Source organism: Amblyomma americanum, chromosome 2, assembly GCF_052857255.1.
Source record: "Amblyomma americanum isolate KBUSLIRL-KWMA chromosome 2, ASM5285725v1, whole genome shotgun sequence".
In the NCBI taxonomy this organism is placed as follows: domain Eukaryota; kingdom Metazoa; phylum Arthropoda; class Arachnida; order Ixodida; family Ixodidae; genus Amblyomma; species Amblyomma americanum.
This window is the reverse complement of record NC_135498.1, coordinates 85,343,984-85,359,667: the sequence shown is the minus strand read 5'-3', so window position 1 is coordinate 85,359,667 and position 15,684 is coordinate 85,343,984. Positions and strand designations below refer to the sequence as shown.

At 42.5% G+C, this 15,684-nt stretch overlaps 1 long non-coding RNA gene across 3 annotated transcripts; it reads right to left on the bottom strand.

The window, feature by feature from the left end:
• Positions 1 to 1,248: 1,248 nt before the first annotated feature.
• LOC144118757 (uncharacterized) lies at positions 1,249 to 15,578 on the bottom strand. Of its 3 annotated transcripts, XR_013312130.1 has the most exons (6): positions 15,362 to 15,578; positions 15,215 to 15,283; positions 14,431 to 14,533; positions 13,491 to 13,688; positions 10,501 to 10,578; positions 1,249 to 1,393 (listed from the first exon to the last, which is right to left on the bottom strand). It is a non-coding gene; the product is annotated as an uncharacterized LOC144118757 (long non-coding RNA). The 3 variants fall into 3 exon arrangements; XR_013312128.1 differs by having other exon boundaries at positions 15,215 to 15,578; XR_013312129.1 differs by having other exon boundaries at positions 14,431 to 14,517; positions 15,215 to 15,578.
• Positions 15,579 to 15,684: the final 106 nt, after the last annotated feature.

Below are 15,684 nucleotides of genomic sequence, written 5' to 3'. Positions count from 1 at the left end.
GAGGGTCAAACGGTACATACTACATGGGTGGCCCAGGAACGCAAACGGAATGACCCGGGCCGTACTGCCGTTTTTTGACCGTAAGCTCGAACTATCGATAGCACATGAACTGGTGTACTGGGGTAATAGGGTCATAATGCCAACCGAAGCTAGAGAGCGAGTGCTGAATCTTCTACATGAAACGCACCAGGGTTCACCGGCAATGAAATCTGTCGCACGTTCTTTGTTCTGGTGGCCAGGCCTCGACAGAAATATTGAAGAGCTGTCTGCTCAGTGCCAGAACTGTGTGCAAAATCTGCCGATGGCAGCCACGGCCACCTCTGTTAACTGGCCTGAAACAGGCGAAACGTGGTCCCGTATTCACATCGACTACGCGGGTCCGATCTGCGGAAAAATGATACTCGTAGTAGTCGACGCACATACCAAATGGCTCGAAGCAATACCTTTTGTCGCACGCTTCAACGCAGACTACCATTAACTGTCTGCGTGACATTTTCAGCAGGTTTGGAATACCCCGCATGATCATTTCTGACAACGGAACCCATGGCCTATGGGAAAAATACACTCTACTGGGCATGGTGGAACCCGGCACCCGACATAATGGTGGATTATGGCGATTGGCAATGGTGGGTGCCCACCATATGTTGGGTGTTAGGTATCATGGTGGGTGCCCAGCATAGTGCTGGGTACTGCTGGGTGTAGGGTAATACACTGTTGACTGCCCAGCATAGTGGCGAGTGGTCGTGTGTGGCGGGTAACATGGCGGGCACTGTTGTGTGACCAGCATAGTACCAGGTACTGGTAGGTGCAAGGGATTATGGCGGTCATTGCTGAGTGCCTAGCATAGTACAATGTAGAATGCCATGCATTGCTCAGGTGCAGCTATTATGGCAGGCAGAAACAGAATATTGAGTGATGGCCATAACAAGCAAGCTGGGTAGCAGCATGAGTGGCGTACGCATTGTACTACTGCTTTATACTGTGGCTCGGCATGCTCGACATACAGAAATTTGATGAAACAGCATGTGGAATGGGACTCAATAAAATATTACAGGTAGCGGATATAATTATAATGAGAGATGCTGTCTAAACTCTATATGATGCATTACACTAAGATTAAGGAGCACATTCACTGCATGATAAACAATAAACTGATGCGCTGCAACCTGCAGAGCATAAATTATGGTGATGTAAAAGGAAAAATACGGGTGTCTCCTTGGCCTGTTTGCAAACAGAGAACAACCTGCTACGATCACAGGTTTATTTGCATGCAGAGCTTGTACGGCACAGCCACTGGCTTACATAGAGCTGCTCAACGATACTTGTGCACTCATGCACAGCAACGCTCCTGGGACAGCATGGTGTGGAAAGGTCATCGATGTCTTGCCCAAGTCTGTAAAAAAGGATTGAGGATGACCACCTACAGGAATGGCAGCAGTACAAAAGTATTAATTTCTTGCCACGTTATGAATCCCTCGGGCTGCAATTCAGTAAACTACCACAAGAAGTCATTCCCTCAAACAGCCTCTGCAGTTAAGATGGGCATGTACTAATTAAGGAGGCACTGTGGACTCCATCTAATTTTATTTCCATGCAAAAACTGAGTCACGGACTTTGTGGCACTTTCTGTCTACATTAATCGCATTTATTGCAGACAACCGAATTTAGAAATGGGACATTTTTCCCACTACTCAGTTTCCAGTTTCCATTTGTGAGGTCAAGACCAAAAAAGACTCCGTGATGACTGTTTTGAAGTGAATGGTGGTGCAGCGTACCTTCAAACATATGCTCACAATAACTGCCATGAGAGCACCAGTTTGCTTGTGAAAACGACCACTGGTAGTGGTACCTGCATTTTATTACACACTGGCTTCAATACCTCTTTTCAATGAAAGTAGGTTCTTTCAAATTAGAATGCAGGAATTTATCAATACAGACCATCATCATCATCATCAACCTGACTATGCCCACTGCTAGGCAAAGGCCTCCCCCATGTCCCTCCAATTAACCCTGTCCTTTGCCAGCTGCACCCACCGTATGCCTGCAAACTTCTTAATTTCATCCCTCCACCTAACTTTCGGCCGCCCCCGGCTACACTTGCCTGCTCTTCGAATCCGCTCCGTTGCCCTACCAACATTTATTTATTGATTTCTTTATAATACCCCTAAAACCCCTCTACAGGAGCAGCTGGGATACCTTTTAATATTACATTAAACAGAGGAAAGATGAATAAACAAAATTAGCATAGCCAAAAGCAAGCAGGCCGCTACTCATAGCTATTTGTACCTAGCATAAAAATATGAATATATGAACTCTTCTCATCCAACCATTCATAGTTCATCAAAATACAAAAATATGATTTCAATTCAGTTTTCAAATGGAACACTTGTCACAAAAAAAATTTCCCTGCAAAGAGGTAGATATTCAAACAATAAACAGGATAGCAAACTGAAAATATGTGGTGACCTTTAAAATCCTTCAGACCCGAGAAAAGAATCTTTTGGCTGCAGTGCATACTTAAGTCTGACTAAGCGTATCTCTAGTACTGTACACAGAATATAAAAAATCTGATCAGGAAATCATTTAATTCTGCTTTCATTACTATGTACGTATTCTACTTATGCACTATAAAAAGCATTCAATCATTAGCTCCTTAGCTTAGGCAAAGGTATACACCAGTTAAGACAGTGAAATGAACTAGTTGGTAAGAATTCATACTCAAGTAATACAGTGCAAAAAAATACTAACACCAAGAGAACGCAAACCCAGTCCTGACTCGCAGTTTAATACACAACAGAAACTTATTTACAACCTCAAGATAAGCAGTGTGGGAAGGTGCGCAATCCAAAAAGGCCGCAACAGGACACCTGCCGCGCCAAAAATGCAGATTCCTTATATTAGTGAATGTAGAGACTGTTGATGCAATCACCTCTATTTCTCCTGATATGAAAGCCTTCTGACACTTCCCACATTAACTGATCCCAGTGAAGGAATATGAAAGAATAAAAATCTTAGTCCTATGCAACAAAATTTTTCTTTCATCCTTTCAACTGCGCCGTTCACACGAGGCACAGTGCGCTGAAAGATATGAGCCTGTCTGCGTAACTAGATAAAAAATTCGCTTCCTGCTGCCAGCTGACACCACGGCGTCTGACTGATATAATATTGAAGACAAAACATTAGCACCTATGGCACCAACAATGGCAGGTAGCCTGTCTTGTGCCTGACACCAAACTCAAGCGGTATGCAATCTTCCTTGGTGCGAGAAACCACACATACTTTTACCTCTAACTCACATTGCCAAGGCCTTGAGATAGCTTATTAACGTAGTATGACAGCAACCTTGTGCCCTACCGGCCTATCCTGAGCTGGTGTTTTCACTTGGCCTTGTATCAAACCTGCCCACACATATACAACCAGATCTTGTGAATAGCTGGTTATTGCTAATTTTTTAGACTGAATGGCAATACCATATGATGGTGGCAAAATCTACTGAGCATTGACTTGAAGTACAAGACATCTCTTCACCAACTTCGAATATGTCAACAAGAAACTCAGGATAGGCACTTTTGTCCTTGGGTATTAAGCCTAGCAAACACGCCATGCTTTCCCCTCCATAAGAGCATCAAGGAACTGCAGTCTCTTCGTCTGGCACTTTAACACTGAACTCCAATCCCATGCTTTCCTTTTTGAAGGCTTTACAAACATGAAGTAGTTGTAACTAAACACTTGTAAGGCAAGGCCTTGCAAACTGCGCTAAATGTTTTGGTGCACACACACAAAGAAAATATTACTCAGGATAGGAGCCACACCTAAGCCTGCCCAAACTTCTTTCTTCCACACATAAAGTCCCTTCTGTTCCCTCACAAACATAGAATCAAGGTGAAATTGCAAAATCTTGGAGACTGCATCAACAAAAATACCACAGTTGTGGTCAGAAGAGCTTTTGCACAAAGAAAAAGAAAGAAATGAGCTTGCATGCGTTCAAGAGTGGTTCCTATCGTGAGTGATATTTCCCTTGCTTGTGTAGACCAAAACATTGAGCGCAGTTTTAAACGCTTCACCTTGCAGGTGTTTAGGTACAGACACTTACTTCGTGTTAGGAAGTTCTGCCAGCCAGCCTAGAGCCATAGTTGCAATGCTGCGGGTTATCAATGAGCAAGACTGGGGATTAGATTTCAGTGCTGAAGCACCACATGAAGGGATTTTGTAGTTCCTTGATGTATGGCCTTCGTCAAAAATCACAGCCTAGGGAGTTTGCCTCCAAGCTGCATAACGAGGGCCCTTGTAGCAACCTGGGAAGCCCTAGATTTCAGTAGTGTGAGGATGAGAGCTCCTCTTACCTTCATGAGGTTTAGAAACCTGGTGATAGGTAACGAGACACACACCATGGCCGAGAAGCAAACTTCTTGGGCTCAAAATTTTTGACAAAGGGTGCATGTATGCAGGTGAGACCAAAACACATTTGCTGGGTGTATCACCCGAGGTCAAACAAAAAGCAAACTTGTTTTGATCATCACGGCAGCATATTCAAAGGAGGTAAAGAGGGGTATTGTAGTCTCATGTTTGAAGTCAGTGCCCATGAGGCCTTGCCAATATCAGACTGCCTCTAGCTTTGGCCTTCAGCATTTTTGGTCTCTTTATGATGAAGCTGGCAAGCCCACACCTGTTACCGTGTTGTGCCACGTGTGGACAGCAGAGGGAAAAGGATGAAAGTAAAAAAAACAGCTTAAGCCTTTGTTCCATAGTGCTAAGATTTTTAATCTGTCATCTGGACCAGTAACGTGGGAAGTGTGGACAATGTTTCATATAAGCAGAGGTGGAGATGACTGCGTCAGCTTTGCCTGTGTACTTGTATGATAAAGGAATCTGCATGTCTGTCCTGGTAATGTCAGTGAACACATGTCCAGTTGTGGCCTTTTGGTTTGCGTGCGGGTTTTTTCCACAGCCTGTTTTCTGGCACAATGATTTCTACAAAAAAGCACAATTCTGAAACGTTGTAGAGAGCAGAAAATATCAACTTGACATCATATTTTGCCACCATGTATTCTAGAATCTTGCCAATACTCTCCTAAGGGGCAGAAACATGGAGGCTAACGAAAAGTGTTCAGCGTAACTTTAGGACAATGCAGTGAGCTATGGAAAGAAAAACGATAGGTGTAACATTTAAGAGACCTGAAGCAGGCAGAACGGTGAGGGAACAAATGCGGGTTATTGACATGCTACCGAAATCAAGAGGAAGAAACGGGCTTGGGCAGGGCATGTAATGTGAAATCAAGATAACTGCTTATCCTTAATGTTAACGGAGTGGATTCCAAGGGAAGGCAAGCACAGCAGGGGGTTCCAGAAAGTTAGGTGGGCAGATGAGAATAAGAAGTTTTCTGGAATACGGTGGCCACAGCTAGCAAAAGAAATATATGGGAGAGGCCTTTACCCTGCAGTGGGCATAGTCAGGCTGATTAAAGTTATGAGAGAATTTGCATAATTATGGTTGTAGTATGCACTTTGATCCAGTTATCTGTTCAGTTTTTCTCACACTGTTGGTCACACTGTAAAACTGCTTTTACACCGTTTCTACCACTGCTTGCAAAAGTGGCAAAGGGAAGAATCCTGTTTTCTGTCTCGACTTGTATTTTACTCAGCTCTGCCTTTAGAGGGTATGAGCTTACGACACGGTCGTTTAACTAGATAAGACTGCGAAAAATAAATCACCATGACTTCTTTCAATATTCTAGAAATATGAGCTCAACATATGGTCCTGTTTAAAGGAGCACTAAAGAGGATTCTGAGCTCACCTTTTTATGATGGGAACTCGATCTACACGCTGCAAGCTTTCTTAGAGATTTTGAATTGTCCTGTGGAGCTGATTTTCATATTACATCGGATGAAACGTCCTGTTTCCCACCTTTTTTGTTTCTTTAATTGACCAAGAGTAGGAGTCAGCCAATTTGAGGAGTGCCCCACAGTAAGTCACATGGTGGCTTGCCACTTGCCATCGGCGGTGTGATACGTATTAATACGGGGAATGATTTGTGAAAACAGACAGTCCACAGAGATTTTTATTTCTAGGGGCCTAATTGGCAGCTATGCTGTCTGCCACTGAAACTATTCGTAGAAACCTGAAAGCAAAGCAAAAGCAAGAGCCGCCTGTGACTGGCTGAAGGCACTCCCCGCGCTATTTGACTCCTCCTAGTCTCAGAGGTCAGTTAAAAAAAATGGTGGAAGCAAGGACATCTAATCCAATTTAACAGAGAAATTGGCTGCACAAGACAATAATTCGAAGTTTCCAAGAATGCTTGGAGCATGTAGATAGAGGTTTCATGGTAAAAATATGAGCATAGAATCCTCTTTACTACAGCTTTAAAGAACTGCATTGCATCTGAACATTTAAGACACTTTCCTTGCTGCACTTCCAAAGCACAGTGAATGTGAATAAATACTGAGACTTCAGGAACAATCAAGCAAAGTTGGCATCATTTAATTTAACAAGCCATAAAACCAGTAAAAGATCATTTACATATCTCACCATTGTTAAAATCTGGACATCACATAAGGCAATTGCTAGCTCTTTTGTGAATGTTGCTATAGTCGGATACATACCAAGAGAGAAGCAGCAGATACCATTCAAAGGAGGCCCTCCAGCCGATGACAACGAACGATTTTCCTTACGCCATGGTTAATTTGCTTTCGTCTGGCTCCCCCTACGACACCACCCTAGCAGGACTGAGGGGATTAAGCACATTTTGAGAATAAGTCCTCGCCATTGGCTGGGTGCAATCAATTGAGGGGGATTTGCCGCCTTGTTTTTGAATTTAACCTAACTAAATAAAAATTTCACGAAAATTGTTACACCCGACCAAAAATCAAAACGTCAATCTTGCACAAAAACAGGCTTTGAAGTCTCACCATTTTTTCACATTCACTATGCACCACTTTGGAAATTCCACAAGACGAGTGTCTCAGGGGTTTAGATTCAAGCTAGTCACTTGAATGCGATGTGTTACACTGATACGCCTAGAATAGCGACAGAAAGAGCGCATATTTATTTTCCGCATCCTTAACCTGTTGCACGGGTAAAGAACCTTCCTCCTGTAATTCTGCTGTCGTCAGCACCTAACAACTTCAGACAGAGCCGAGTAACAAAAAAGTCGAGAGCCTTCAAAAAGCAGGCCTCCCTTACCGCCTTTGCAGGCAGTGGCAAAAACAGAGCTGAAGCAGTAGTAGAAAGTTCCCAACAATGTGAAAGACGCTGAACACATAACTAGATCAAGTATGTGGCACTACCAAAAAGAGTACACAAAATTTCTCTTAGCCTCCAAAAAAGTGGTGGCAAAATATGTTGAGCTAGTGTTTTCTTCAGCACCCCCTCCATGCATATACTTATTAAAGGTCAAGTTAAATGTTTTTAATTCTATCACTCCTCTTGCATTTTAGTTGAGGTTGTGATTACTTAAGGTGGAGATGCACATTTGTCATTGCTTGCCAATTGACAGACTTAAGTGTTCAACCATCTTCGAATTCCTTAAAACCATCACAGTTTATTACATTACTAAGGCAAATCTTATCCCAGCTTGTTTTTACGAAAAATAATTTCCATGCCAAAGCCGCTGTCTCAAGTTTCGAAACATGTGTAACAAAAAATAAATAATAAACTCGAAAAAAGGTACAAAACTGCGATTTTTCAATTTTTGATGTAATTTTATGTTCTCACAGTAATCATTACAACTATATTCTGAGTTGCCTGGCAGACAAAGAAGCCAAAAAAATGTTTCAGCGATTAGAAACCGTAAGCAGTCAGAAAAAATTTGTTAATTCAATTAAAGTAGCTTTTTGTGCCATATTAAGCTGTGAATTCATTGTGAGGTGATACTAGTAAAAATATGAAAGGTAGTAAGCGCACATTACCATTGAATGCAATTTATTCTGGAGAGTGAAGTAATTTTTGTATTAGGCGAGAAAACACTGTTGAAAGCTGAGCACCGATGCCAAACCTCAACGTTGCTCTGTGCCTGCTCTTTACTGCAGTGCTCACTAGAGCCATTTGCAAACTAAATATAAGCAGTGCTGCAAGGTGCTCCAAATGGATGTTCCTATGTTTGTGGGTTGAAAGGCCTGGTGGCATGTTCATCCATGTTTTAACACTTGAAACAATTGGGTCACTGATTACGATGTAATTCTAGCATGCACAGTTGAAGCACCACTGGCTGTTTCACACGTAGAGAGAAACTGGGAGTGCAACCCCGCCACGCTTTGAGAACCGCTGCTGCCAAGAGCCGGCTAGAACGGGCGCATATTTATTGTGCATGTACCTTTGCCATCAATTCTCCCCAGCTGTCGGCAGCTGTGCTTTGCGAAGCACAGCAGCCATCCACTCCCAGTTTTCCCTTAAGTGGGAAAGAGCCTGCACATGAAGACGATATGACGAAACACTGCTGTTCTTTCCAAGGTGCTCTTTTAAACCACTTAGTGAGTTCAATTTGTTTTTCTTGAATAACTTCAAGGAAGCAGAAGACAGCACCATCATTTCATAGTGCTTCTTGCTTCTGCGCAATGAGGAGCATAGCTGCAGTGGTCTTTGGTCCGCATCTCCAGTTACCACGAGGGTTGACTTGATGCTTCTGCTAAGTGGCCATTTAATTTTTATTTTTTGTAACCGTGCCATTGAGTAGACCTCTGTACTCTAGAAGCTGAAAGCATTCAAGCCCAGCACACCACCTGCAGCACTGCTTAAACCTACACTTGCAGTTGGCTTCAGCACGCACTGTACTGAGGAGCAGGCAGGGAGCAATACCACAGTAGGGCATTTATGCTTTTTAGAACAAAAATTTCTCGAATTAAGCTTGTGATAATAAATGCGACTGAATAGTACTGTGTAGCTTACTACCTTTCTTATGCTTACCAGGACCACATCACTATGCAACTGACAGCTGAATATGCCGCAGAAAGCAACTTTTTTCCAATTTAGAATTTTTTTTGGCACGACTTAGGTTTTCTCATCGCTGAAACATTTTATAGGCTGCTTTGCCATTCATACAACTTCTGTGAGACCATAAAATTTGGTAAATAATTTCAAAAATGGATAGCTTTCCACCTTTTTCAGTTTAAAAATAACGAAACATGAAACAAATTAATTTCAAATTTTTGTAAGTGAAAGCATAATGTCTAGTCTAAAAAAATTGATAGTCATGCGTTCTTTATTAAGCCAAATGAAAAGTGATAGTGCATGCATGTGGTACTTCAGATATCTTTAGTGCATTCACCTTTCCACTGTGCAGAAAACATATAAGATCATGCCCCTGCATAGTGCTTCACATGTTTATGATGTGCATGAGTGCATGTCTGTGCGAGCACATACTAAAAATAAAAAAAAAAACAATTTGCAATTTCATAATGCCCGCTGCCAGCCCAAAGTAGCAGATTCGATGGTTGAATTGAGAAAGAAGCTGCTTCACCAGCTGCATAGCAGGCATACACACCATGAATATAGTTCTGAGCTTTGCGGTTCTGATCTTGCTGTGTACAATGGCTGTACACAGCCAGAGTGCACAGAATGCCCAGCGAAAGCTTCAGCGCTGATGTTTGCAGCTAACCTTTCTTTCAGTTATCGCTTTTGCGCTGTTTTAACTACGAGACCCTTTGCACTGTCGGCTATGCTCGCCATGCTGCCTTCTTCGCATTTCGATGGTAATGGCCCCATATGGCAATATAGCGTTCCTCCAGAGAGCTTACGAGTAGGCCACTCACTATCAAGGCTCAAATCTACAATGGGCGTTACGTGTTTCTCGCTTTTCTTACACCTATATCTATAAGTGTTGTTTTCTAGTTAAAAAGACAAGTGTTTTCATGTGATCCTACCTTACCAGTCTAGCCTGACTTAGTACTTCCCTTTAGTGCCCCTTCAAGATGGGGCCACAGCACAAATTTTTTTGGCAAAAACAAGCTTGGACAATGATTCTTCTAGTAAAAGAATAAACTATATGCATTTTTTAAAGGAAATCAAAGATGCTCGAACAAAATCTGGGTAAGATGGCTTGGAATGACCCAATTTCAAGTTTATAAACTAAAATACACCATCACAAAGTTATTTAGTCTTGTCACATGTCAGCTGCACAAAAAACATGCACTGACGTCTCATCAACCGGTGTCTGCTGAAATTGCTATTTTTGTGTTGTGTACCCAGATATCTCATCCAATCCACTAGATACATCATGATACTTATGTGAGCACACTTATCAGTTGTGTTATAGGCAGCACCTTTCCCACAGAATGATGTATGAAGTCTTCAGCATACTTTTCTGTGAATACATCACAGTGAAGGGATAAGGAAAGGCAGCTGCTCTACAACACAATAATGCATAAATGATCATGGACCACAGGTCTTTTCTCCTCCAACTGCACCAATAACCCAAAGTGTAATTAAAAACTTTAGGTGCTCTTTGAATGACACAAGAAAGTTTTACTGGCTGAAATGAAACAGTTATGGTATTAGTGTGGCCACACCTGGAAGTGCAGGTAAAGCAGTTAGACCCCATGACACGGCACAGCTGTGCAACAAGCAGGCAGTGATATTCTTGCTCTCTGCAGTAAAAAAATGAGAAAAGAACATCATCATAAAAATCAGAAGCATTCAAAGCAAATAAAAAAACTGTAGACAATATAGCACATGCAAAATGGTTTTGGGGTGGTTGGTTCAGCATTTTCCGAAACAGCACTCGAAGAGACAGACAGAAGGATGAGAAGCACTATACACATTGCACTGAATTAACAAAATTTTATTCATTAAGCATTACAATATACACAGTGCAGAAAAAAGAGCCAACAATCAGCCCCGTCACAAGCTCCATCATTATTCTCATCTTTCCCTTTCCAGGAATACCCTTTGTTTCACTAGAAGCGATAGCAATGCACTGCTCACGCATGTCTCTTTATAATCAAAGATTATATGCAATACACTGATAGTTGACTGAAACCGAGATGAAAAAGCACAGGAAATTATTGAGCGTAAGACAATGTTTGATTATAAAGACACATGCATAAGTAGCACCTCCCTATCACTACTAGCAGAAGAGGCATTTTTGGAAGAGGGAAGATGAGGGTAACGATGGAACGTGACAGGACTGATTGTTGACTGTTTTATCTGCATTGAACATATACAAAATGCTTCATGAATAAAAGTTAGTTGCCAGTTCAACATAGCATGTGCATCATCATTCTGTCCACATCTTCCAGCATTACTCAGAATAATATATACCAAAGCTGAAGTACATCCAGCACACGAGGTTTTCCTCTTGGGTTGGCCCATACAAAAACTGCAGCTTTTTTTTGCTTTTCATCACAACATTCAACACACTGACCGCTCTCGCTACACCAGGTAGCCTACAGACTGTCTTTAACCTTTTATAAGGTGCAAGCTGCACGCATGTCTCACCATGGCCGGTCTCGAGGGGAACGTGTGCTCTATTTCTTATGGCCTGTGCAAAGGGGTCTGTTTCTGCCTCTTGGCACATCGCAGTGGGGTCGCCACTGCCCCACCGCTGCATCTGCCAGTCATGCGGGAGAAGGTGCGTTCGCTCCCAGTTTGGCCCACGTCATTCGTAACCATCAGGCCCGTATGTTTCATCCTTTGCACTGTATGCAAATACTGTAAATCAGACCCCTTTCCTTTGTTTTGCCATGTGAGAAATCTGAAACGAATTAATGTTTGTGCATGCTTGCCTTCAGTCCGACTGTGCATGATAGCATGTATTCTTCAAGCACAAATGTCAAGCGTTCTACACTTTACATTTCACCTAAAGTCAAGACTCTCAGCTTTTGTAGTTCATCTTCTGGCAGGTCTGCATCAGTGTGCAGAATGATGTGCCATAAGGAGCATTAGCATGGCAATTTTCAAAGTGTAAAGAATTATGCAGCATTAATATAGCTCTTGAAACTTCAAGCACAGCTGCTTTAGCTTTGCAAAACAGTGGCATTAGCAAGAATGTATGCTGCACCCGAGCAAAGTGCATCATATAATTCGTGAATGGAATGGGCACTGAAAAACCCCAAGACTGGCCACAGGAGCACAGTGCGATGACAGCACGTTGCACACACTTAACGTCCAAGAGGCATAGATCTGCTCCTCTTGGAAAGGCATTTTGAAGTTTGCCGGTGTCTCATGACTGTCCATTCCCCCAGATGACAATGCATAAATTAGTTGTTGAAAATAACTGCCAGCACGAGCTAACTGCCAGCAAGTCAAAGTTCGGAACTGCGCTTTGAATAAAATCAGCCTTCGCTAGCAAACAGACTTATCTCAGAGGCAATGACAGTCAGTGTGACACAGTGTATTCTGCATTTGTACAGCCTCCTCATTGCTTTTGATAAACCTCCCAAGAACATGAACTTTCCTCATATCAATAAGGAAACGAAGATACACCCAAAAAGATTAATCTTCTCAACCTAGCATAGGTAAATTAAAGCACTGTGCAATGTTTTATGCTAGTTGGCTTAGCTTAAGGTGTAAGGAGCTGAAAATTAAGGTTTGTGATACTGACATGTTAATAAGTTCCTGAATTTAAAAAAAAATAAAGGGCAGTGAACATTCAACCGCACGCACAGCTGGCCATAATCTCAGCCCTTCTTTTATAAAAATGTTTAAATGAAATATTTTATTGGTAGCTTCTTCAGGGTATGCTGCAAGTTAAATGTATACGTCGACAGCAAGAAAGGGCGCTCTTTATTATTGCTTAAACAATTCATCGGACATCATTTCTGAAATTGCATTACTCAGTACACGTCACTATCTGTGCCAGCACACACAACTTGTACTGTTGCTTTCTGGTGATGTTAGGCAGACAAGAATGCCTACAAGCAAACTTGCGCTTAACCCAAAAACTGCTCACTGGGAAACTCATGTCCTCAAACATCTAGCAGTTCGGCGGCAGCAATAATAACACCAACATTACAGTTTTTCCTGATACTTGCTAACACATTAGTCATTAGTATTCCTTCAAGGTATCGATACAAGTCCCTCGTTTAAGGAAGTTGGGAGGCATATGGGGGGTAAAATAATTCAGAACATGTGAAAAGTGATAGCGTAATTAAGTATTATATATATTGCCCCGCAATATTTATTTGACAGTCAAATGTTAGTGTATGTGAGTCTGACTATGCTCTACGAGTATCGTCTCAAGCCAGCAGCCAATAATGACGGTACAGGATTTACCACTCACACGTTGCGGACACTTTTGCCCTCGATGGTACATTTTTATAAGGTGAGCTCAAAACTCAGAGTTTTCCTTCTCTTCCCCTTAGCATTAAGCATCATTTAATCATGGACCATGAGACGTGCAAGAAAATCATCAAAGTACTTCCTTCTGGATGAGAAATCAGTGATTCCTGCTTTTAAATATTTTCACCAAGCACATTTTGTGATGAATCTGTGCACATGTGGGCTGCACTGAAGACGTACAGGCTCAGCATGGTTTTTTTAATTTCGGTGTTGCACTCACCATAAACCAGTGGCCGACAGCGCGAACCAAGTGAATGCCACCCACCACCGCAGGTGCAGGTAGGGAGCAAGTGTTCGGGTCTTCACGCCTCTAGCAACAGCAGACGGAGTAACTTCTAGAGAAAAACTCCCATTGCTTCTGCGGTGATTGTAAAGGCCGCAGGAAAGAGTGAAGCGGTCCCCTTGACACCAGCTTGGCCTGATATGCATACAAATGGCAAAAGTGCATTCAGAATGGTTCTGAAAATCCAATGACATCATTTTCAAGCCGTTTTGACCACACGTTTTCTAGAATGGTGAACACATTTGCACCAATGACTTCGTTTCTTTAAAAAGACCTCAAATGCGATGCCTATGTTTTACCTACCTATAAGAACACTTGTAATATATTTGAAGATTGCTTCGAGGCAGTTTACTGATGGAAAAGGCTGAAACGGTCAACAATTTTTCCAAATTTATTTCCCCACCAGTGCGGGCCACATCAAACTGAACACCTGTAACACTTATTGCCGTACTTCATGTTTACCCCTCATGTGATAATACCCTGTAATAGGGCCTTTGAGTATGAATATATAAATAAACAAGTAAATACCCATGCTTGTAAATACACGCAGAACACCAGGGGGACCATTACCAAAAGAGAAAAACATTCTGGGTGGTTTGTTTCATTGTTAGGTAGTAATGAGCATGTAAAATATGTTATGTAATGTATCATATTTGTTTGCCGGCACTTGAAGCAAAAGGAACGCGAATCCCCGAATCCTACAAAGGGTTCAACATTTTTCACATACTGTAATGGCTGAAATGCAACTCGTTTAAACCAGCATGATTATCCAATGTGTACTGAAATACAAAAGCTTATTTAAATGCTGTCCTGAAACAAGCCATAAAATAACACTTTGTCGGAATTCACGCGCTCTTTTTCATTCCATACAACTCACAAAGTTTACTTTTACGAGGAGGCAAGATCCGTGCTGTAGGCTCCAAAGTGGATGCAGACGAGCCACATGCAACGAGCCATGATCCACCTGCGAACACTCGTTACTAGAGAGCATAGTGATATAAGAAATGAAAGAATGTGTCAAAACATTGATTCCCCTCAGTTATGAATAGAGAAAAAGAGAAAACTAGGATATTTAACGCAATCAGCTCCCCTAAAATTGCAGTCTGTCAACACAAGTACTTCTGTTATGACAACTGCCAAAACCTGTTAAAGCACCAAGTAAACTCCAGAAAAATAAAGGCAGCACACACAAAATGCGAGTATGTGTGAAAGGAGACATGCTCCGAATTATAATGCATTTTTTCAGCTAATGATAAGGATTGCAAGCGAATAACTCGCCGAGTTGCACAATCGCAGCATTTGAAAGCTGGCCTGCAAGTACTCTCGTTGCCGCTTACTTTTGCACTAACTGAGAAATTTTACATTGTGATAAATAGGCGCACTAAAGTTTCCGTTCAACGGATCCACTACAGGCACGTAGCATATATTATAATCGGCGACAGCTTTCTGTGGCTGCGAAGCAGAAAATACGAGCGCGACACGCCGGCTCTCACCAATACCACCAGATAGTCTAGGTGGTATTGCTCTCACGCACGCGCTCACGAACCAACGACGCAAGCTTGTGAGCCGGCGGTGAGAGCTCGTAGCTTCCGCTGCATAGTCACTCCTTCAGAGGCAATTTCACAGAAAGCTGCGTCCGAGTCTAGACAGAATATTCTTACCTTGAAAACTCCGTTCGTGACGAAGTCACCGGCACCGAACCATTGGCGCAGACAACGGCACAAGACCTGCTACACAATGAGCACATTCTATCACATAAGAAGCACATTAACAACGTCCATGCACTGCGATTTCAAAACAGACTGTACACCGACTTCTTTGCGACGACCTAGAACAAAGGGGACACTGACTGGAAGAAGCTTCGTCGGCTGCCGCTGACCCTGTTTGCCACGTGCGGCGCGTTTACAGCGGTACGCGAACCTACACTCTTCTGTGGTTACATACGTGCACGAGCCACACTACAATGCAGGACGGTACTGCACAAAACACTGAAAACCCGTCCTCGTTACACCCGCGCAAACAACGGCGCACACCATAATAGACGGGAAAATAACATCGACGGTATAGTGACGGAGGTGACAAAGGCCACTGGCTGGCCTGGCCTTCTGCCGGGTAAAAACGCGATGCTGAG